Below are 25,649 nucleotides of genomic sequence, written 5' to 3'. Positions count from 1 at the left end.
GTTTAATTTTTTTGGCATCCTGTGCTCGACGCAGAAAGGAAGTGGTTCCAGCGCAAGTCGGGGTAAAGAGGCGTAACTCGGGGCAAAGAAGCGTTACCTGCAGGCTGCGTTCTCATCTCCTCTCTGCCCCCTGCTCCGCGCACCTGATGCAGATATTACTGCGTCGTCATGACACCACAGGAAGCAACTGGGAGTAGCCTCGGTGTGAAAGGGGCTTAAGGGCTTATACTGGGAAATGAGGGGAGGTGATGGTCTAGTGGTTAAGCGTTGGGCTTGAGACCAGAGGATCATCAGTTCAAACCCCAGCCTGACCTGAAAATCACTACAGGCCCTTGGGAAAGGTCCTTAATCCCCTAGTTGCTCCCGGTGTGTAGTGGGCACCTTGCATGGTAGCACCCTGCCATCGGGGTGAATGTGAGGCATTACTGTAAAGCGCTTTCAGTGTCTGATGCAGATGGAAAAGCAGTATATAAAATGCAGTCCATTTACCATTTTACCATTTAAATATTTAATGGATAAGAGCTATTTTTGTCTTTGACTGAACATTTACCAAAGCCAACTAACCGTGGTTTGTTTTGATTTTGTGTCAGATTACAACTGCTATGGTGTCACAGATCAGGCAGATGTAAACTCTGAGATAAAGATTACTGACACTGGGGAGTGAGCAAAAGACAAAGGTGGATTGGAAAGAGCAGACAAGTGGATAAATGTGGGGGAAAACGACAAGACAATAAGGACTTTGTAACATTACCAACATTTTGAACAAGTTATCGTATATAATGGACCATGGAGAAAAGTGAAATAATACATTTTTAAAGACTTTATATTGTAAATAATATCATACCACATATGAAACCTCCACCCCACCCTTGGGTAGTAGTGTGGTAATTAATGAATTAAAACATTTCTTGATGCAAACTGCCTGCCAATGCATCATTACCTCCAGACTTGCTTGAAGTGAAAGGTTGACAACGTTTTGCACCTCTATTGCTACAGCAGGCCGTTCTGACCAGAGCAACTGAATATGTGACCGAGAGAAATGGCTCCACAGCACTTGCCCGCCCCACCTCGGACCAGTACACATTTGGCTTGTCAACATGTGGCATATCTCTACTTTTAAATATGTAACTAAGGACTTGCCCCATCCTAACGGGGGTGTACTGTTGGTCTTCTCCAGCCGCTAGGGTCCTCAATTCTGAAGCACCTGCATGCTGGCCCAAGAAACATGTCACACAGCTAAACTAACATATCTGGCATTCCCTCACAACACATGATACTCCTCATGCTATCATCTATTCAGTTGACACAAAGTCATTCCGGTGGCAATTCCATCATCACCTACCATGTCATCACTGCAAATGTCCACAATTCAACAATCAACACGTGAATATAATAGCACAGTATGTGCATTCGATATGGATCTGCATTTTAATTTGGCACGAGCTTTGGCCTTACATGCCTCTGACCAAATATACATGGAAAATGAGGTATGGATGGTATTGAACCGGGCCCCTTCTGTTTGGCAAGCAAGTACACTTTGCCATCTGCTAAAGTCAGCATCAGTAATTTTGCATGTTTTTGCAGATCTGCAATTTTAAAGTCAATATCCTTTTCCAGACACAAAGAAGAAATTCATGAAGGGCAGATGTGCTTCACTCACTACAGGTGCAATCAAGGCTGGCATTGAGGCAATATGGCTAAGCCTGAAACTAATTTGTCGAGGGGTTTGGGGGCTGCCTAGGTCCCCGATGGGGTCCAGGGGCAAAGCCCCGGGCTGGGGGCTACGATTTTAGGCCTTTTCAAGCCTGTTTGGAAAGCTCTCAGGAACAACCAGTTATTTTAAACAATCATTACCATCTTTGAGGTCAAGTGTTTGTGTTTTACAATGCAGTTTTCTAAAGCAAAAATAAAATAACCACAAAAAATGAAGCTATGAGAACTGCAATTTAATAAAACATAAACAACATCATCAGTACTGTAGTTAATCAGAACATCAGAGCAGTGTTTGTAATGAACTAAACTTGACAGACTTAGAACATAAAATGGCTTTTCAATAACTTTGTTCATAGAGATACACATATTTGACACCAGTGGTGTCAAAACATAGATAAAAAACATAAAATACTACTTACGGCAATCGGCTGCATTGGGCAAACTCATATCCACTAAATAATCTCTTTCTTCAATTTGATCGCTTTCAATGATTGGTTATCACATCGAGTTAGACCAATGAAAAATTGTGCTATTAAACAAAAAACAGGGTATATTGTGCAGCTCTTATTAAAAAAAGAACCGGTATATTTAACTTAATGAACATCATTCGCGGACCATCCCTCAAACTCTGCCATAATTGTGTTATAAACTAGTCACCATTTGTTTTACTATACGTCTGTGTAATTAATAAAATTATCTTCATGGACGATTCATTCGCACGCACATGCACATGAAAAAAACAAAAACAAAAAAAACACCGGTTGCTGCTGCAGTTCCTTGCTTTCTCCCCTCAAACTCTGTCATAATTGTGTTATAAACCAGTCACCATTTGTTTTATTATACATCTGTGTAATTAATAAAATTAGCTTCACGGACGATTCGTTCGCACGCACGCACGTGAAAAAAAAAATGGCTGCTGCTGCACTTCCTCAGTTTCTCCCCTCAAACTCTATCATAATCGTGTTATAAACCAGTCACCATTTGTTTTATTATACATCTGTGGAATTAATAAAATTATCTTCACGGACTGTTCGTTCGTGCGTGCATACACGTGAAAAAAAAAAAAAAAAAAAAAAAAACAACATCGGCTGCTGCTGCACTTCCTCGCTTTCTCCCCTCAAACTCCTGCTCACAGAATGATTGCAAGAGACAGGACATCTCCACGTCACTATATATCCAGTCCCTGATTGGTCATTGCGGCGCGACAAGACGCAAAAGTTCAGATTTTTCAACTTGGGGAGGAGGGCGACGCAACGCGATATCGTGCCAATCGCTCAAAATCACTTCATTCGTGTCGCTTCATTCGCGTCCATCGTGTCACGTCGCTTGAACTTTTGTGGTGCCACAGCACGTTCTTCCATAAGAATTACATGGCAACCTGTCGCCTTCGCTGCATTATATCCGGATCCAAAACCCAGAAATCCAGCTCAGGCCGGAAAAGTACCAGGCCTGTGCAATGCAGAAAGATTGACATTTCTTTCAGAGCTGCACAACCAAACTCACCACACATACAACAGAAACAGGAAAGAGGGAATGAAGTGAAATGACTGGGTTTTGATAGTTCAGTGGCAGACAACGTTTGCCCCAAGTCAAACTGGGGTCATCAAACTGATAAAAAGTAATGAATACTTGACTCCTGGATTGAAAAATGTGCGTTCGCAAATGAAACAAGTATAGTCTTACTTTTTACATTTGTGAACACACATTTTTAAAATATAAAGTCATGTAGTCTGGCCAAATCTTAACAGAAGACAAGAAAAACTGGTGCCCATATAGGTTTATATATCACTACAGCCATACACCAATACATACACCCAGTACTACTTGCAATCCCTCTAGTATTCAGTTACCTACAGAATAAAGGCTACATTCTTGTCTCTCAGTCAGGCTTGGGTTTCAGCCACATTTGGACCAACACCAGAGAGTGAGAAACTCAATCCCTTGTACACTGAGGTGGTTAGATAAGCAAGCATTGCATCACCTTAGGTCACAAGTGGAAAGTGGTGATAACCATGTTTGTACAAGTCCATATTTACAGCTTGAGGAGGGATGGAGGAAAGGAGGATAATACTATAAAGTTTTCCCTACCAAGGATTTAAATTCTAAATTTTTACCTAAATGTGAACATTAATGGATTATTTTCAACCACTGACAGTCACGTAGAGCAGATGGGTAGAAACTGCTCCAGTTTTAGACTGCGACATAGTCAGCTGATTGATATGAACTGTGTTGTGGTCCCCCAGCAGGCTCAGGTTAATGGTGTCATGACATCTGTGGGGGTGTTAACAGTGTGTAAGCCTAGAAGAACCAGCAATGAATGACTGCTGGCTGATGCAAGATTTCAAGGAGTGCTGCCGAGAGTGGGGGCAACGCCAATAAAGTCAGGTGATAGGATAAGGCTGTCTTGAACATATTTGAATCTATGTGTATACAAGCAAAGAATAAATGATCTGTTGACCCATAATGTGTATATCATGAAAAAAGTGCTGCCTTGAGTTCCCATTATGCCCTAAGTCTGCAATGTTTAATGCGATCAAATGATGCATGTGCAATAATAAGATACAAACAGAATTCTTCTTCTTCTTTAAGAAGCATGACAACAGTGAGTATAGCTTATTCCGAGTGCAATTATAAGCAGTATGTACAGTCAGCAGACTTTTTGCAACCTGTCGTCATGCACAGTTCATGCCCTGTCATGCCTGTGCCTAGTGAGCATGGACTTGAAATAGCAGAAGAAAACCACCGGTTAGTTACCAAGTACACAACGTTATGACCACAAAAAAAAAAAAAACCCTTAAAAAAATGCTAATTTAATGTTAATGATGGAAAAGGAGACACACACTATATATACTACAGGGAGAAATACAGTTTGATATACAATTTTTTTTTAAGAAATACAACTTTCCATTAAATGTATTTTCTCTTTGCTACATCAAATTGCAAAATTTTGCATTTAGGTTCTAGCATACACAACAACACAATCACATCTGACAATGAGAGGAGTGTGTCAGCCTCCGGTTAGTCTCGCAAATTTTTTTTATTTCTATTTCCTCAATGTTGTGGCCATACAAATCACCATTTTGCATTCAGGTTGTAGTACTGAATAGGGATACACCAATCCACAATTTTTTACTTCCGATCCGATACTTGAATTTGGATATCTGCCGATACCGATACTTTTCCGATCTGATACTACAGCTCTGTTCGCTTTATTATTATTATTATCATCATTATTGTTGATTTCAAATGAGGATTTTCTTGAAAAGGAGACCTGAAAGTTCAGATACAATTTGCCAGAAGGTGCATCTAAGATGAAAGCCTAGATATGATGTTTTGGTGAAAGAATTAAGTACTTTTATTTTTATAGACTTTTATAGCCTTATTTTTATAGACTTAAAGAGAAAAGACAGCACTCTCTGTCTGTCTGTCTCTCCTTCTCAATTTTCAATTTCAGTGGAGCTTCATTGATATGGGAGACATGTTTAATTGTCAAAACAAATGTTACACAGTAAAAATTAAGTCCTCTGTCTCTCTCTACGTCTGTCTCTATCTCTGCCTGTGTGTCTACCTCTCTCTTTCTAGCTCCCGCTGTCTCTCTTTTTCTTTCTTTTTTGCTGTTTTCGTGCTGTGCAAACTTCAAACTTTTCGGAAAAACAAAGCCTTTCAACTGTACAGAACTGGACAGAATCTCTGTTCGGGTCCTCCTCGGCTGCACGCTGAGCTGGCTTTTCATAGTGTTTGACAGCCTCGGGACAGTAAAGCGGCTAACTTTTTAGCGCACATTTTCAGCAACAATTCATTTAATTTTTTGGAAAATCCGTGCTCGCCAAACAGACAATTTATATATACATACATACATACATATATACATATATACACATACATACATACATACATATACATACTTACATACATATATACATATACATACTTACATACATATATACATATACATACTTACATACATATATACATATACATACTTACATACATATATACATATACATACTTACATACATATACATATACATACTTACATACATATATACACATACATATATACATATACATACTTACATACATATATACATATACATACTTACATATATACACATACATATATACATATACATACTTACATACATATATACATATACATACTTACATACATATATACACATACATATATACTTACATATATACACATACATATATACATATACATACTTACATATATACACATACATATATACATATACATACTTACATATATACACATATACATACTTACATATATACACATACATATATACATATACATACTTACATACATATATACATATACATATACATACTTACATACATATATACATATACATATATACACATACATACATATATACATACATATACACACACACACACGTGCGCGCACACACACACACACACACGTGCGCGCGCACACACACACACACACACACACGTGTATGTGCGTGCGCGCACACACACACACACACGTGTATGTGCGTGCGCGCACACACACACACGTGTATGTGCGTGCGCGCACACACACACACGTGTATGTGCGTGCGCGCACACACACACACGTGTATGTGCGTGCGCGCACACACACACACGTGTATGTGCGTGCGCGCACACACACACACGTGTATGTGCGTGCGCACACACACACGTGTATGTGCGTGCGCGCACACACACACACGTGTATGTGCGTGCGCGCACACACACACACACACGTGTATGTGCGTGCGCGCACACACACACACACACACACACACGTGTATGTGCGTGCGCACACACACACACACACACGTGCGCGCGCACACACACACACACACACGTGCGCGCGCACACACACACACACACACGTGTATGTGCGTGCGCACACACGCGCACACACACACGTGCGCACACACACACACACACACACACGTGCGCGCACACACACACACACGTGCGCGCGCACACACACACACACGTGCGCGCGCACACACACACACGTGCGCGCGCACACACACACACGTGCGCGCGCACACACACACACACGTGCGCGCGCACACACACACACACACGTGCGCGCGCACACACACACACACGTGCGCGCGCACACACACACACGTGCGCGCGCACACACACACACACGTGCGCGCGCACACACACACACACGTGTATGTGCGCGCGCGCACACACACACACGTGTACGTGTGGCATACTTTGTAGGGCTGTACGATATGACCTAAAATTCATATCATGGTACAAATTGAATCCCATCACGGTAACGGTATATACGTGGGCTGTCCATAAAGTATCGGTCCTTTTTATTTTATTTTTTTTAAACTATATGGATTTCATTCATATGTTTTTACATCAGGCAAGTTTGAACCCTCGTGTGCATGCGTGAGTTTTTCCACGCCTGTCGGTGACGTCATTCGCCTGTGAGCACTCCTTGGGAAGGAGTGGTCCCGCCCCCTCGTCGGAATTTCATTGTCTGGAAATGGCGGAATGAAAAGGACTTTTTTTCCATCAGATTTTTTTCATAAGCTGTTAGAAACTGGCACCTGGAAACCATTCGAAAAATTTATCTGGCTTTTGGTGAAAATTTTGCGGGCTTCACAGAGAATAAAGACTGTTAACTGTCGCTTTAAGGACCCCTTTAAGGATGCTTGGCGCACCGCGCTCCGAGCTGCGACAACGCGGCAGAAAACACCGTATCATTTCTAAACGGACAGCTCTGTGGATACGAGACGTCGTGTGCTCTTTCTCCGGTAATCACAAGAGCTGGACATCAGCCATTTTCCAGCAGATTTCACTTTTAACCAGAGATTTTGTCGTGGAACACCGCGCGGAGGCTTCGCGTGTCACAACCGATTCGCTTGATGAGTGACAAAGAACACCTCCGTTTCGGCGTGTCAGTGGACAAGTTTGGATATGTCTAGCTCTCCACAATTTCTCTGATACTTACTGGACTGGTAAGCATTGAAAGCCGAGATAGGCATGTCCAAACTTGTCCTCTGACGTCTCGTATCCACAGAGCTAAATTTTTCGAATGGTTTCCAGGTGCCAGTTTCTAACAGCTTCTGAAAAAAATCTGATGGAAAAAAAAAGTCCTTTTCATGCCGCCATTTCCCGACAATGAAAAAACGACGAGGGGGCAGGACCACTCCTTCCCAAGGCGTGCTCACAGGCGAATGACGTCACCGACAGGCGTGGAAAAACTTACTCATGCGCACGAGTTCAAACTTGCCTGACGTAAAAACATATGAATGAAATACATAGTTTTTAAAAAAAAATAAAAAGGACCGATACTTTATGGACAGCCCACGTATATCACGATATAAACCTAAGTCTAAAAATTATAATGTGTTTCTGAATGGGTCCCTTAGCAAAGGTAAATTGATCAAAATAAATAAATAAAAACAAAAACAGATATAATGTAATTTTTAAGCCATGTACTGTGCAGATCTCAAAATTACAGGTATAATTTACTGGAAGGTACATCTAAGATGCATGCCTAGATTTTATGTTTTAGTGAAAGAATTACATTTATTTACTGCTGGGTCAGAGACTGAGGTTTCATCTCTTGAACACTAGATGGCACTCCCACTCTGAATACATGAAGCGCTTTCAGGACGGCGCTTTTCTTCATTTACAAAACTCAACATGAAACCACCAAAAAATGAATAAACATACTTAATTTACTCATATTTGAAGTCAGTCTTGGTAAATTGTTTCATCCTGATTGTCTTTTTGCTCCGGTTAAAAAAAATCCTTCCCCCAGTGTGTCTGCTGAAATAAATAAATAATGGCTTTGCAAATTATCAGCAACAGAACAGACGTCTCACAAACTTACATGAACAGTAGGGAGAGTTACCTCAGCTTAGAACACCCCTCTCTGCCGCAGAAAACTGGCTCACACACACAGCCACTTCACAGAGGAGTTTTCCTGGATCGAAAAACTCCGCAGGTGTTATCACAATTCGTCGGTGGAGTCTAAATCTCTACCGTCAGCCAAAATTATACCACATACCATATACCGTGCAGCGCTAACGCGTTGTGTACAATATAGTAATGGCTTATCAGAATGGCTTATCAAGTAATCTAACTACAAAGGTCTTGGCTACAAAAACAAAAGATCAGCGGCTTGACTAATGTCCAGCTGACAAATCCAAAATTAGTAACAAATGATTCCAGCACTGTTTTGGGAGACTCAACTGAAATGACTATAGATGACCTCTGCTAGGTCTTAAAATTTTGGATGTGTACTGAAACTATAGCCTGAAAAGTCTTTTAATGCACATCAGTGAATTAGTGCCTTGTTCAATTAACAGAGAAAGCCCTGATCAGCATTCAAAACGCAACACTGACAGAATCATAAATTTGGATTTGTTTTTCTTTCTGCAGACTCCACATGCAGCCAGTAAAGAAACTGATTTGGAATAGTGCCAAAATGACACGACATATCTGACTGAACTGTTAATTTACCAAAACAATTACAGGTCATAATTCAATTGAAATAATGGTTAAACTGTTCCAGCTTCTAGAATTTCCATAATCTCATAGAGTCACTTTTCAAACTATTACACTGAGTAGCATAGCTTATACAATCGTAGAGTTTATAGCTAGAACCCCAAACAGACCCAGTAATCTCACTTTTGTTATGAAGAAAAGTTAAATTAACTAAACTTATTTTTACATGGCTCATCAATCAAACTTGGTGCAGAACTATAGTAAAACTTATGCCTAAAGTAATACTGATTTAAACATTTTAGTTGTTAAAATGATTATTAGGGCCCGAGTAGGCAACGTCCTACGAGGACCCTATTGTAATTGCGCTGTTTATTATTATTGTTATTATTATTATTATCACTTTTGAAATCGAAATTTCGGCATCTTCCCATGCTCAAAAACTCACCAAACTTTCCAAAGTCGTCCGGCCGGATCCGAAATTCGATATTTTGGGGGCGTCGCACATGGTCGCAGAAAAATCACGAAATAGCGCCCCCTAGAAATTTTCAAAACCCCTCCTCATTGGGCTTTTTTCATCGTAGCCTCACGAAATTCGGTACACATATTTACCATGCCAGGACGCACGAAAAAGTCTCTTACTGTCATTGTGAAATAGCGACAGGAAGTCAGCCATTTTGATTTTAAGTTTCGATTTTGAGCAAATTTTTGCCATTTTCACTACTTACATTTGAACGACCTCGTCCCAGGGATTTCATCCGATTGTCTTCAAATTTGGTCAAAATTATCACAACACAATGGTGATCAAAAGTTATCAAAAGATTCTAATTAAGTCAAAAGGCGTGGCTGCTAGAGGTCGTCAAACTTTGGCGAGCTTTTCGGAGCACACCATTTCACTTCGAACGGCTGTCACGCCCACATACATCATCGTAGATCCTTCAAACTTGCTGGACATGATGAGGGCTCCGCCCTGAACGTCTACATATCTTAAGTTCCCACCTGTGCCATAGCGCCCCCCGCTGGTGGCGGGAAATGTCCTATTTTTACTTTAAGAGGTCCTGATGTCACATACTTAACCCAATAAACTTCATTCCACTTCTAAAACATGCAGAACAAATTGGTGAACGTAGGCGATGAACGCCGTGAAGTTACGAGTAATGGTGTCCGTGTGGCGGCGTGCCGAATATTGCCCATTCGCCATGAAATTACGTTCTTCATTTTGACGGCTTTAATTTTGTCACATCATCATGAAAACTGAAACACAGGTCAAGCACGACAACCTCTTACAATTCATAGGGGCATCGCCCGTGGGCGGGGCAAAATGCCTCAATAGCGCCCCCTTGAAACTTTCCAAAACCATAGGGGTTTTTTGGAGTAGGGAGATGAAAATTGGTGTGACTTGCATAGACGTACAAAAAAGTCTCTTGCACCATGAGTCTACTCCAAACAGGAAGTCGGCCAGTTTGCATTTTCTTCTCTTTTTGAAATGATTTCCACATGTTGTATTTGAACGAACTCCTCCTAAGGATTTTGTCCAATGCACTTCAAATTTCTTTGACAGCATCCGAAGATGATACTGACCAAAAGTTATCGAAAGCTTTTCTCTATGTTGAAGGGTGTGGCCGCTATGGTGCCGTCATTTTGACCCTTTGCCATGGAACATCAAGTCATGATAACTCCTTCATGCTTTGCCTGATTGACTTGAAACTTCACATGTATGATGACGGGTGGCACCTGAACACACCCAGCCCCTCTGTTTGTACACTGAGCGCCCCCTAGTGGATGAACAATCAACATGTCAGAACTCCTTGATGCATTGTGTGATTTGTTTAAAATTTTAACTGTGTGATGAGTGGTTGCCCCTGCATGCACATGCCCACATGTGGTCACAAGGGCACCCACTGCCCTGGGTAGGCGGTTGCGTGGAACGAGGGCATGTATATGACTGCTTGCAGTCCTAGTTATTATTATTATTATTATTATAAGTAATAGTAGTGTTATCAAAAGTGGGACATTAATCAAAGAGTATTGTGGAGGGCACATCCCCCACAACACCCTCTTTCCATCTGGACTTCTCCCTGGTCTGGAGTCTCTGAACAGGAACAATCAAGAATTTGTGTAGGTATGTGGAAAGCACAACCTGATTGAGAGGTAAGAAGGTTTTATCAGTGCATTTACATCATGCCGGCCTCAGAACGAGATTTTAGGAGTATTTTGGGTATAAAGAAAAGCGTTAGTGTTTGTTTTTTATGCGTTGGGGGACTCCAGGCGTGTTTTTAGTTTAACCACAGCGAGGACACTCACAGAGCCACTCAGAGCAGACTTTGAAAGAAAAGTTTAAAAATATGCAAAATGTGTTTGTAAAACTCTGCTCTTTGCTCGCTGTGCGTCACCACAGCGCTGTGACACACTCAAACCCCCCACAGACAGGACATAGAGGAATGAGAGGAACAAACAGGGCCTTGCTGCCAGGAGAAACAACAAAAACAAAACAGAGACATTATTCTAACAATCAATTTTTGGACGTTTCGAACTAGGTAAATTTTATATTTTGCAGCCAGCCTTGATTTTGCATCAGCGCAAACACTGCCCTTTGGCAGACCAATTGACAGAAATCTGTCATAGCGATGGAGTCCCTTTTGAATTAATATGTGGCTATCCAACTTCCCATGTGGCTAACTGAATCTGCCAATTATCCACAGTGGCTAACAGCTTTTGAACCCCAGAGAGAACCTGATTTAAGCAGTACTATGTTTTGGCAGCTCTGCACAGTGCAGTTTTTGCCTGTTGCACCTCTTGTTGCAGCACATTTTGTGAGCTACATACATTTTCCGTTAGAGGAGTAAAATATTTTTTCAACAGTTTATGTTTTGTAAGATGGCTAGCTTAGCAAAGTACATACAGACAAATGTGTTTATTTTAACACATTGGACTGCATTTATATAGCACTTTACCAGCTGAATCAAAACCTCAAAGCACTTTACACTGATGTCTCACACTGACACACACACACCCCAATGTCAGGGTGCTGCTATGCAAGGTGCTCACTACACACCGGCAGCAATTTGGGGATTAAGGACCTTGTTCAAGGGCCCTTAGGGATTTGAACTGAAGATCCTCTGGTCTCAAGCCCAACGCTTAACCACTAGACCATCACCTCCCAGCATTTGTTGTATTTAGACATGAAAAAGGTATCGGCAGATACTGAAGAGTTCAATATTTGTATCGTATCGGATGTGGAAATTGTGGTATTGCGCCATCCCTACTCATTCGGGAATATTTGGGCATATTTGTAATTTGCAAAATATGAGGAACATAGAAATGGAGGGCGCACACACCAATTCATTGTGAAACACCCTTCAAAAGAACAACACTGTCATTGCGCTGAACTGTTGCTTAAAATTGAAAAACCACCAACAATTCTTCCTTTTCATTGGGATTGCTAGAAACTATCCAAAGACCCCCTAGAGGACCCCGAAGCCCACTTTGGGAACCACTGCAGCGGGACTACATGATCCATCCTGAGAAAACGCCTCTCCTCTCTCCCTCCCCACCCCCAAAGCAAACTGTGCCAGAAGGATCAGGAGAGAACACGTCCAAACTCTGACAGAAATCAGGGAGTCCAGCATATAAAGTAGACTACTGTAGACTGTATGTACGCAACTGTAAATAACGCAGGATAGGATTACCAAAAAAAAAAAAAAAAAACTGTTCCTAGTCCAGTCCGAGAATATAAATGTATGAAAACGTGCGCAACCTGGAACAGGATTTGGAAGTTGACTGACCCCAGATCAGCACACCAAAGCTCCTCGCGAGGCGCAGTGCGCACGTGCCCGTCAACACAACAGCGGCGCATTAAACTTTTATAACACGTCGACTCTTAGCTTCAACAATAACATTAAAAAAAACACAAACAAACTTCCACTAACCTTACAGGCGTCACGGTGTCGAGCTGTTTCAGGCCACGGTGGTCAACATTCCCGGAGAGAAAGAGCAGCGGTCAGTATATCTGCGCTACACGCAGCTCATCTGCGCCGCACGCGCTCACACACACACAAACATACACATGCAAACAAGTCCTCCCCCCTCCGGGCTAAACCACGCCCATATCCAAGGGGTGATAATGCGGCGTTCAGATCTGTGGGAATAAGGGCGTGGTTAGAGGAGCTCCCGTTTTAGTTGCAACATAAAGTTACAGACTACAAATGAAAGACCGGCTTTTCAGGTTACAGTTATAGTGCTGTCTCTTTATATTTGTCACATACACGTTTTTGTTGGTCCCTCTTTTTTATGCTTGAAAAATCACCGCAACATTTTGGACAATGCATCAGTGAACTACTCTCCCGCCATATTTTGTATTCAACATTAGGTTTGGTAACTAGTATTTTGGGCTGTGGTTCAGATATGTGGAGTGTTTTTTTTTTTGTTTGTTTTTTGTAATTAAATAAAAGTTATTCACAGTCTTTTTTAAATATGAGGAAAGGTAAGACATCCAGAAACTCTTAAAAATCTCTCGCAAGCGATTTCAGCAACTGATCGATTTAGCTAGGTAAAACGCTGGCTACCTGGGTATGGAATCCTAGATACGGTCTCTTTTATAGATGATCATGAGAATAATGTAGAAAATAATAATAATAATATGTCCCTTACCCCTAAATAGTACTGATAAGTATATAAAAAGTAAACTAGAAGTATACTTGAAACATACTTGCATATACTACTTTTTGGTAAGGGGAGCGCTCATGATGATACCCCTACTGTGAGTTTTTCCTCATATCTTTGTCAATCATCAGGCTTCAGAGATAAAGTACAGTTAACAGTCATGCTCATTTCAAGCACATGAGAATAAATGTCATCAAACAGCAAAATATGTTGCTGAATGACACCAACAAATACCAAAATGAACACGTGTTCCTTGCTGTGGTACGACTAGAGGTGGGTGGATCGATCCTAATATCGATACCAACGCTGGAATTGATACTGAACGATCCTCGTACTCTGTAAGAGCAACGCTGCACTGTGTCACACAACATGGAGCAGCACACCCTTGTATTGTGGTTTGTCAGCCCTCTACCTCAGGAGGTTTTGTTTTAAGTTGTGTTGAGTGATATTTTTTTAAACAAAAATGTTGACTGTGATAATAAAGTATTTTGTTGTCACATACAATGTTTGGCGAAATTCTATCCTAGGTCTTTCGGAACCTTTGGATCTATGAAGCTTAAATATGAAAAAGTATCAGTATCGGTATCAATATCGGCGATACTGGGCCTGTATTTACTTGGTATCGGATCAGTACCAAAATTCCCGGTATCGCCCACCTCTAGGTACGACAGATATTTTACATCTCGGACAGTGGACACACACAAACTTTATTCAAATAGCATCCTTTTTTAAAACCTTTTTTACTTATCTTTTTTCTTCAAAGGACAAAACAAAACACTGGCACATCACTTACAAACAATGAAGGCCCAATCAAGTAGGTAAATGTGCCACAACCTGAACCTTCACAAATATCCAATACCAATATACCAACCATAGGCCCTCCAAAATAATGACAATTAAAATAAATAAATAAATATTTAAAACACACACACTCCCATGACAATCATTTCAATCAGATGCAATATTATTCAAGGATCTAAGATACAAAATACAACCCCTGGCAAAAATTATGGAATCACCGGCGTCGGAGGATGTTCATTCAGTTGTTTAATTTTGTAGAAAAAAAGCAGATCACAGACATGACACAAAACTAAAGTCATTTCAAATGGCAACTTTCTGGCTTTAAGAAACACTATAAGAAATCAGTAAAAAACAATTGTGGCAGTCAGTAACGGTTAATTTTTAGACAGCAGAGGGAAAAAATATGGAATCACTCAATTCTGAGGAAAAAATTATGGAATCACCCTGTAAATTTTCATCCCCAAAACTAACACATGTATCAAATCAGATCTGCTCGTTAGTCTGCATCTAAAAAGGAATGATCACACCTTGGAGAGCTGTTGCACCAAGTGGACTGACATGAATCATGGCTCCAACACGAGAGATGTCAGTTGAAACAAAGGAGAGGATTATCAAATTCTTAAAAGAGGGTAAATCATCACGCAATGTTGCAAAAGATGTTGGTTGTTCACAGTCAGCTGTGTCTAAACTCTGGACCAAATACAAACAACATGGGAAGGTTGTTAAAGGCAAACATACTGGTAGACCAATGAAGACATCAAAGCATCAAGACAGAAAACTTAAAGCAATATGTCTCAAAAATCGAAAATGCACAACAAAACAAATGAGGAACGAATGGGAGGAAACTGAAGTCAACGTCTGTGACCGAACTGTAAGAAACCTCCTAAAGGAAATGGGATTTACATACAGAAAAGCTAAACAAAAGCCATCATTAACACCTAAACAGAAAAAAACAAGGTTACAATGGGCTAAGGAAAAGCAATCATGGACTGTGGATGACTGGATGAAAGTCATATTCAGTGATGAATCTCGAATCTGCATTGGGCAAGGTGATGATGCTGGAACTTTTGTTTGGTGCCGTTCCAATGAGATTTATAAAGATGACTGCCTGAAGAGAACATGTAAATTTCCACAGTCATTGATGATATGGGGCTGCATGTCAGGTAAAGGCACTGGGGAGATGGCTGTCATTACATCATCAATAAATGCACAAGTTTACGTTGATATTTTGGACACTTTTCTTATCCCATCAATTGAAAGGATGTTTGGGGATGATGAAATCATTTTTCAAGATGATAATGCATCTTGCCATAGAGCAAAAACTGTGAAAACATTCCTTGCAAAAAGACACATAGGGTCAATGTCATGGCCTGCAAATAGTCCGGATCTTAATCCAATTGAAAATCTTTGGTGGAAGTTGAAGAAAATGGTCCATGACAAGGCTCCAACCTGCAAAGCTGATCTGGCAACAGCAATCAGAGAAAGTTGGAGCCAGATTGATGAAGAGTACTGTTTGTCACTCATTAAGTCCATGCCTCAGAGACTGCAAGCTGTTATAAAAGCCAGAGGTGGTGCAACAAAATACTAGTGATGTGTTGGAGTGTTCTTTTGTTTTTCATGATTCCATAATTTTTTCCTCAGAATTGAGTGATTCCATATTTTTTCCCTACTGACTGCCACAATTGTTTTTCCTGATTTCTTATAGTGTTTCTTAAAGCCAGAAAGTTGCCATTTGAAATGACTTTAGTTTTGTGTCATGTTTGTGATCTGATTTTTTTCTACAAAATTAAACAACTGAATGAACATCCTCCGAGGCCGGTGATTCCATAATTTTTGCCAGGGGTTGTACATGGTTCCAAATATCCTTTTTAACAGTGTTAAAAAGTGCCTTATACTAAGAAGCTATAATCCAAGTAAACAGGCAAAACCATACAATAAAATTATATATATATATATATATATATATATATATATATATATATATATATATATATATATATATATATATCAAGTTCAAGTTTATTTGGTTCAAGGAAAGAACTTTGCAACAAAATAAAACAAAACTGATTTCTCAGCCAGTTAACCCATGCAACCGAAAGAGTGTAGGTAGAACCAAAGCTTATATACAGCTACCCTTTTAACTCAGCAATTTTTACTTATGACAACAAAACCAAAACAAAACAAAGTGAGCAGAACAGCAAAACACAGACGTCTTAAAATAATTAATAAACTCAAATTCCTCATCATATCCACACCAATAACAGCACACATTGCATAATCCAAAAAAAAAAAAAAAAAATCAGTAACTTAATTGTCCATACTTTAACCAACAGCTGTATAGACCTTCAAACATGAATTGAATTTTCAGAGAATTTAGACAATTTAGACAATTTTCACATATTCAGAAAACATCAGTTCCTTATTTTGGTGTTTAAACTGATTGACATTTGGATAACGCTTGAGTTCCTTCGCCAGATTATTCCATATTTTAGGGCCACAAGTAGAAACACAAAAGCCTTTCCTATGGTCGTCCGAGTGCCAGCAATTTTAAAATGATACAAAATTTTTAACATATATATATGCCTATCTCGGCTTTCAATGCTTACCAGTCCAGTGAGTATAAGAGAAATTGTGGAGAGCTGGGCATGTCCCAATGTGTCCCCTGGCACTCCGAAACGGAGGTGTTCCTTTGTCTCGCTCGATCAGCGAATCGGTCCCGATGCGCGAAGCCCGTAAAATTTTCACAGAAAGCCAGATAAATTTTTCGAATGGTTTCCAGCTTCTGTTTCTGAAAAAATTCTGATGGAAAAAAAGCCCAAATCATTCCGCCATTTCCTGACAATGAAAATCTGACGAGGGGGATGGACCACTCCTCCCACAAGGCATGCTCACAGGCGAACGACGCAACCGACAGGCGTGGAAAAACTCATACATGCGCACGAAGGTTCAAGCTTGGCTGACGTAAAAACATATGACTCAAATCCATATGGTTTTTGAAAAAAATAATAAGGTCGGATACTTTTCTAATAGACCTCGTATATATATATATATATATATATATATATATATATATATATATATATATATATATATACCATGGTCAGTGCGAATTCCATGTCAAACTGGCGTGCATTATTTTCGTGTATACGCACACGTAGTTCGGCGAGTTAAGTCACTGTAATATCACTCCGCTCTGGTCGTCACCACAGCAATGCACAGATCAGCTGTGTTTTGACAGTTGAATGACAGGTAAGGATTAAACAACGAGAAACCATGCATTATACGGTTTGAATGCACTTCGAGGAGTAACACCACTTTGCGTCATGGTATTTTATACTCCACGTCGTGCATTCAAACCGTGTAATGCACGGCTTCGAGTTGTTTAATCCGCTATACCATGGTCCCGCACAGTGAGCTAACACACAAATATTTATTTAAGTTAACAGAACTATATATATATATATATATATATATATATATATATATATATATCACATATATATATATATATCACTTCATTGGTTCTTGCAATGAAGTGACAGCAGTTTAGATTGCCATAGAAAACTGTTCTCAAGAAACTCTTTTTTGGTTTCTTATTCAACTTAATGACAACGTTAGCTATCACCCATAGAAATCTGAAGTACCACTGATATGATGACTCTCAAAAGGCCAATTTGTGGAAATTTCACAAAACTGGCCACTGCAACATCACATAATTGCAGTTATGTGAGATGATGTTGCAGTAGATGATTGGCCGAAATCCAACAACGTCAGTCACAAACAATGCCTCATCCACTACTGGAATATACTACATGTTTTCTTATCAGTCGTCGTATTTGCTGTAAGACACCAGTTTTACACAAATGTGGATATTTACAGATTTCTAAAGAAATCTCATAGCTGGCTCAAAGGCAGGATCAAAGGAATTAGAATCAAAGATTAATGGTAAGATCCTGTGCTTTATCTGGATTTGCACAAAGATATAATCAAGTCTTCCTACCTCTCCACCAAATGAAGGTGAAATCTGTTTGTATCGTTCTAAGATATCCTGCTGACAGACAGATGGCACTAGGAACATACCCTGCTTGACAGAGGTAATAACAGTCTGAGTGTTGCACAACTTGGGGTCAAATCTCATTGCAACAGAGATACCTTCTCATTACTCTGACTCGCGTACAGATATTGCAAAAGGCCTTCTGGTGTTGATCTAACTGAGGGCCGTGTAACAGCACGTGTAGTGTATATATAGTATGTCCTGTCACAAATTAAACTGGCCACTACTTTAAAACAACACCTTAACAATTAGACCTTGTGATTTTTATGACAGCAGACAGAAATGCAACACCTACGTCGAGATGCTCTGTGTCATGTAACTGTTGGTTTACTGCTAGTTTTCTTAGTACTACAGAATGCGTGTACTCTCTAAACAATCATCAGAGTACAGCAGTTACAGGGAACAAACAGAGTGGATGCCAGCCGAACAAACAAAACAACAGTTTGAGAAATAAAGACACTTTCTTTTAATTACGTTTTGGGCACAACAGAGCTGGACAATTCCTTGATTTGATCTACAGAACCTTAAAAGTGCTCTAAATGGCATTTTAAACATGAATATAAGCCCTAACGACTAATTTATAGGTAAAGATTTTGTAGCATAATCATACCCTGTGCAGAGTGAAGAAACATTCCTTCTATGTGTTTTAATTTATGTTTTAATTAGTGCATGAACCAGGAGGGGTCAACTACATGTGGGTTGAAATGCTAACTATATTTTTCTGAAAGCTGTATAGCTCTAGAGTTAATTTTAGACTGATAGCAAGTACGTGATTTGAATGATATTTAGTATTCTAATCCAATTACATTTTTCCGCGAAACTGATTGGTTAATCATGTGACAAAATCAGACGTATAATATCTGTGGAACATAAAAATTATTAGACCGTTTCACATTTAATGTATTACTCCGCATCCTGACTGGTTGTTATGTGATTCTTGTTCAAAGGCCAGCCCTCCGCGCAACTGCGCATGCGTTCTTTCCTGTCCACACCGACCACGCATGCTGCTACACAGAAGTCAATAATGGCGCTGTTAGCTGAAAGCAAGAAGTTGCGTGTTGACGGCAATGCTGAAATAGGTAAATTTAAACTACCATACGAAAGTATTGATGTCGATTCTGATACAGAATTACTCAATGCAGTTGACGAGATGGAGAAATCTGAGTCTGCTCACAGAATTTCCAGTTGGGCATCAAGACACTGTTCCTCCGGTTAGCTTTAACAAGCTGACCACGGCTTTTGACGACGCTTTGGAAAGTGGCCAGGCGCAGTGGTCCTGGTCGAATTACTGCTTCACATTAGATGGATTACTCAGCGCCCCGATGGTAAGCCTAAAAATAAACCGTGCTAACGATGGAATTGGATTAGAATGGGAATAACCCCCTTGTGCCTGATGATGTGCGGACATTCATGCTGTTATACGGTCTAATGTGCCACCAGAAAACTACTTTTTACTGGCTCTGCTACGTGTCACCACTAAAGCTCTATGTTTGACCGTATAAACCAGCATGAACGTCTGCCCATTAGTTAGGTTCCCTAATTCTAATTCACATTTATTTCTTAGACAAAAGATTTTAGTTGATGGGGGCCATTTTGAAAGGCAGCACAATGTGGTTGTTGTCATGCTGAAATGAACAATATGAGATACACAGCTTTCAGAAAAATATAACAATCAGTGGCACCCGCCCAAATGGAAGTTACAAGCCAAATGTACTGGGTCCGGTGCTTATATACTAAATGTTCCTCATCAGTGATGCCGGTAATGCGTTACTTAGTAATAGTAGAGAAGTTTGAATCTTCGACTGGACTGGGTTGCTTGATGTGAGGACGTTTCGCTTCAAATCACAGAAGCTTCCTCAGCTAAAATTCTTGCTCTGGTAGTCTGACTTCTGTCTTGACTCTTGTTACTTAGTAATGCCTTATTCTAATCTAACCACTTTTTTTAGTAACAAGTAATCTAACGCATTAATCTTTCCAAATCAGTAACCAGATTAAAGTTACTTCTCCAAGTCACTGTGCGTTACTGTTATTTTTGCATTGTGGGTCGATAACAGCATTAAACTTGGTCTGTGGGCAGGAGGTCGGGATTCGACTGAACTGCCCACTTTAAGCGAGCTGTGAGCTTTTCATCCGCGGTTTTCTGCAGCAGCTACGACTCATCCTCACCTCTTAAAACGCGGTGACAACAGCACACCTGCACTGAGCTTTACAAAGACATTTTTATGCTTTTTTTCTCCTTTATGTAGAATTCTGATCTGAGCTGCTCTGTATCGTCTCGTTAAAAACAGCTGATCCTCCGCGACATGTCAACAACTAACACTATTTTCCACTCAAATGCACCTAAACTCTCTGAGGACCACATGATGTGAAAACGCAATAAAACTTTCTTACCTGTAAATCTGGTCATGTTTTCTGCATAAATAAATGTTATCCATTCTATGTGCTCAAACGCCAAAGTAGGGGCGAATCCAGATGGAATGGGGGCGTGGGGCAGGGATGCCCCCCCTCACAACACCCCTAGATTAAAGATCCAGTTTTGAAGCCTTTTTTTACTACAACTACTAATACTACTTATAATGATAATAGTTTCGACAAGTAAAATGTTTAGAGAGAATTTAAACGTTAGAAAAATGTTTAAAAGAATTTAATAGTTACATTTATAAACAATGTAGGTTAGAAATTGCGAGTTTTACTGTTACAGTGTTGTCAACAGTTCAATATAGGTCAAGAAAGAGGTCTTTATTTTACTTTTTATAAAACAAATATTTATTTTCATTGAAGCCAAGAAAGGGTGACTATAAAGTGAGTTTTGGCAAAACAGGTATCATTGTCATGTTGAGGTGGCAGAGGGTTGTTGTCAGCAGCTGGGGAAAGTAACTAAAAAAGTAACTAGTAATCTAGCAGTTACTTTTACAATTGAGTAATCAGTAATTGGATTACTTTTTCAAAGTAACTGTGGCAACACTGTTCCTCATTTATGTTGCCCAACTGGCACATTTCCTACACTGGTCCCACCTTCTATGAAATTGCGCCTCTTCCCATAAAGAGATAGTGGTACTCACCTAGACTCATCTTCAGTCTATGAGGGGCTGGACAATCCAGACTACTCACCACGTCATTCATGATAAAAGCAACAGGTTTGTAGTCATGTCCCACAGTAGCCTGTACTCAAGGATCTTGAAATGGAGCAATATCTCCACCTGATGGACACTTACCATTAATGCAGGTACCATAGAATTTTGGTAAGAGTTTTAGACATCAATCAATCAATCAATTTTATTTATATAGCGCCAAATCACAACAAACAGTTGCCCCAAGGCGCTTAAGACATTCAAGAAGGCAGACAGTCGGCACTTTCCAGAAATTCTTAGTCTGACGTTCAGAGGATAAAAATGGCTTTGACTAAGCATGTGGTTGGATTAGAATCAGTGTACCTCTGGTTTATCTCGCAAAAACCTGAAAATTGCAACAAGAACACCCACATATCACATGGCCATGACAATCCTGTTTGGATCAATTGATCAAATGCTTACTACAATACATTACAGCTACCAAGTATCACAATCAAAGTTAAAGTCTCTTGGTCCTTGACGCTTATGTCTGGCAGCCAAAAACCGACTGCTCAAAAATGTCACATTGGTGTATTGCTTTTATGGCTACAAAGCTGCTTTTAACTGAGACAAAGGGGATATTTTACATCTTAAAACAGACCCATATCCAAACACCACTCATCCAAAATATATGATCCTCATCATATTATTCAATAAGCTTTGTTGTTTTTTTGTTTTTTTTTTAAAAGCCCACATGGAACAGTTACAACAACAAATGCAAACCAGTAAATAGCTTTGGTAAAGCCATAATCAAATCCTGAATTTATTTCTGCCGTATTATGTGGTGTGAAGTTCTGGTAATTCTTCATTCACAGTCTGTTTTTGTCGCCAGTTTGGTCGCATTGGTTTTGGAACTGCGTAACACAGGCAGACGTTCAGGCACACATGCGTACACACGACAAAAATAAAACTCAGTCATACACCCACACATACGCCCACACATTCACCCACGCGTACACGCCCTTCAGAAATTTGTAAGGCAGATTAAAATGCCTGTCGAATGAGCATGAGTTTGACCCACAAGAGAGCCTGTGGTTGTGCCAGATTTTACAGCTCTCTATGGCCAGAGCAACCGAGATCGCCAAGATTGACCTCTTCGACATATTCCACTGAAACACAGCTTAACATAAATCTGCACTGGTCAGGAAAATACTTAACACCAGACCACAAACATCCAGCAAGATCCATTTTATTTGGGAACACCACTGAGCTCAAACAAAAAGCAACATTTGTCATGAAGATTGAGATGATTAAAAGTGTATTTCCATGTGGCTTCACTTTCTGTCAGTGATAAGGGGCCGTAGTTAGCCACTGCCACCGTGCTCTGTGCACACACATGATCCTGTGAGATTTCAGGAGTGAAGCAAACCAGGTCCTAATTAATACGTTGCTTGGCAAAAGCTTGAGAACACCAGGAGCAGTGAGCAGGTTTCTCCAAGAAGAACTTGAGTTGCATTATAAATTTGTGCCATATTTCATTGTGGATCTGCATGGGATCCGCTGTGGTCCCCGCCCAGCATACAACCAGGGGCAGGTGGGTGTGGGGGTGTGGGGGGAGCAAGTTGAGACAAATAAATAAATGATTCTCTCTTGGTAAGTATGAGATTGTCTTGGTTTGTGTGTGTCCAGTATGGACAGATGTTTGAACCTGGAAATTAGTCTTAGGAAAGTAATAGTCTAGATGAGGTTAGAAAGGCGGACATGTGACCACAGAGTCCCATCAGACCTTAACCTGCCTCAGGTTACTTCCAATGTGCAGTTGAACATCTGCTTCAAATAAAAGTGCAGTACATTTACTGTTAATTCTAATCCAATTACATTTTTTCCGTGAATCTGATTGGTTAATCGTGTGAGATTTCAGACCATATAATATTAGGGTAACGGTGGCAAAATATTCAACCATTTCACATTTGGATGTTTTACTCCACACCCTGACCAGTGTTCTGACGAGATGTCAATCCTGTCGAATGTAATTCCTGTCCTCTGTGCAACTGCGCATGCGCGCGAAATATTGTCGAGACGCGGAACGGTCGATTTATGCAATGAGACACACAATTTGATAGAACACCGGCTGTGCGCTGCTAGCTGTTAGCGCTGTTAGCTGAGAGTGAGAGAAAGTCGCGTGCCGCCGCCGAAATAGGTGAATTTAAGCTACCATACAAAAGTATTGATGTGGATTCTGATACAGAATTACCATTTCACAATTGATGGATTGGATGGATTTTCACATTTGATGGATTACTCCGCTCCCTGACCGCTGTTGGAGCGACGCTGCCTCGGCTCGACGGTAAGCCTCGCTGACCGAGTTACACCAGAAAAATAAACCGTGCAAAGGATGGAATTGAATTAGAATGGGAATAACCCCCTTGTGTCTGATGATTTCATGTCGTATATATACTGTCGTAAATAGCGGTTTTACCTCTTACGCATTGCCGTAGAACCCCTTTTTACCAGCTCCTCTTACGCGTCGCCAGTAAAGCTAGATTTGCGACGTATAACCAGCATGAACGTCTGCAAATTATTAGACACAACAGGGTTATTCCCTAAAAGTCAGGCACAAACTAGAAAGCCAAGAAATTTATTTCAACTCAAACGGCAGTAATTTCCAAACAGTTTTTTTTCTTACTGGTGTGGAAAGTACTACAATTTATACTCTGGTGCATACTCCGGAAAATACAGTAATTCTGATGAGGATACTCCTCAAATATCCAACCAGAATGCTTCCAAAAGCTTGTTTATGGATCTCTGGCGGTGGCACGGTGATTTAGTGGTTAGCACTCATGCCTCACAGCAAGAAGGTCGTGGTATCGATCCCCGGCCTTTCTGTGTGGAGTTTGCATGTTCTCCCTGTGTCTGCGTGGGTTTCCTCCGGGCACTCCGGTTTCCTCCCACAATCAAAAACATGCTTATTTAGGGTCGGCTGCTTTCTCTGCCCCTGACCAAGACAGCGTTTACATCTGGAGTTGGTCCCCAAGTGCTGGACTGTGGCTGCCCGCTGTTCCTAGTGGTTAGATTGTCTATAACAGTAATTAGGATGGCTTAAATCTAGAGGACAAGTTTTGTTGTATGTGCAATGACAATAAAGTTTCTATTCTATTCTATTCTCTCAAGCATCTGGTCAACATAAAAAATACACAAGGACATTCAACCAAATCTAAGAAGTGCTGTATGTATACATTTTTAATCCAGTGTATAATTTTGATCCCATGTTGATTTCAGTGCACCAAATTCTTGATTTTTTTTTTTTTTTAAGAAAACAAAATGCAGTTAGAAAAAGAACATTCTTTTTCTATACCCAGTTACTCCAATCAAGGTCACCGAAGCCCATCCCAGCAGTCATGGGGCATGAGCAACTCAATCACTTGGACAAGACACCAGTCTAATGCTGGGTCACATAAAGAAAGACAGTGAAACTCATGCAACATGCAAACTCGACCCAGAAAGGACCAGGTGGGAAACGATCCCACGACCTTGTTGCTGTGAGGCAAAACAAATTTGTTAAAACTAAATTGAAAGCCTAAATTTGACATTCATGTCTAAGTGTATGTAAATGTCTGACCAGAACTACAACTTAAAATGAAAGTATGAGGGTTCTGAGCATGACCCAGGAAAAGTAGGGCAATTCTTCATCTTTTGCATTGTCATAAACCAGATTTCTTGAGAATGTGTGAAGTTTTGATTCGCTGGGTGCAATGTTGAGAAGTGTAGCTCATCTCATTACCATCTTGTAAACTTTTCCTTTCAGTCTTGCAGGTACCCCTGTGTCACAAACCACTTGCTGCCACCTTGCTCCACCATGCCTGTCCTCTCTTCTACACCTATTC

General features: G+C 40.4%; 1 protein-coding gene across 4 annotated transcripts in view; it reads right to left on the bottom strand.

Annotated features, from left to right (window-relative positions):
- grb10b (growth factor receptor-bound protein 10b) overlaps positions 1-13,253 on the bottom strand; it is a 222,973-nt gene extending 209,720 nt beyond the window's left edge. For 3 of the 4 annotated variants that reach the window (XM_034175270.1, XM_034175273.1, XM_034175272.1), the window contains exon 1: positions 13,128-13,253. The gene's annotated coding sequence lies outside the window, so the exon portion shown is untranslated. The remainder of the gene's footprint in view (positions 1-13,127) is intronic. The other variant, XM_034175271.1, reaches the window with a different exon arrangement.
- Positions 13,254-25,649: the final 12,396 nt, after the last annotated feature.

Source organism: Thalassophryne amazonica, chromosome 7 (assembly GCF_902500255.1).
Source record: "Thalassophryne amazonica chromosome 7, fThaAma1.1, whole genome shotgun sequence".
Classification (NCBI taxonomy): domain Eukaryota; kingdom Metazoa; phylum Chordata; class Actinopteri; order Batrachoidiformes; family Batrachoididae; genus Thalassophryne; species Thalassophryne amazonica.
Note: the sequence above shows the minus strand (reverse complement) of the source record. Positions and strands in the feature narration are given on the sequence as shown.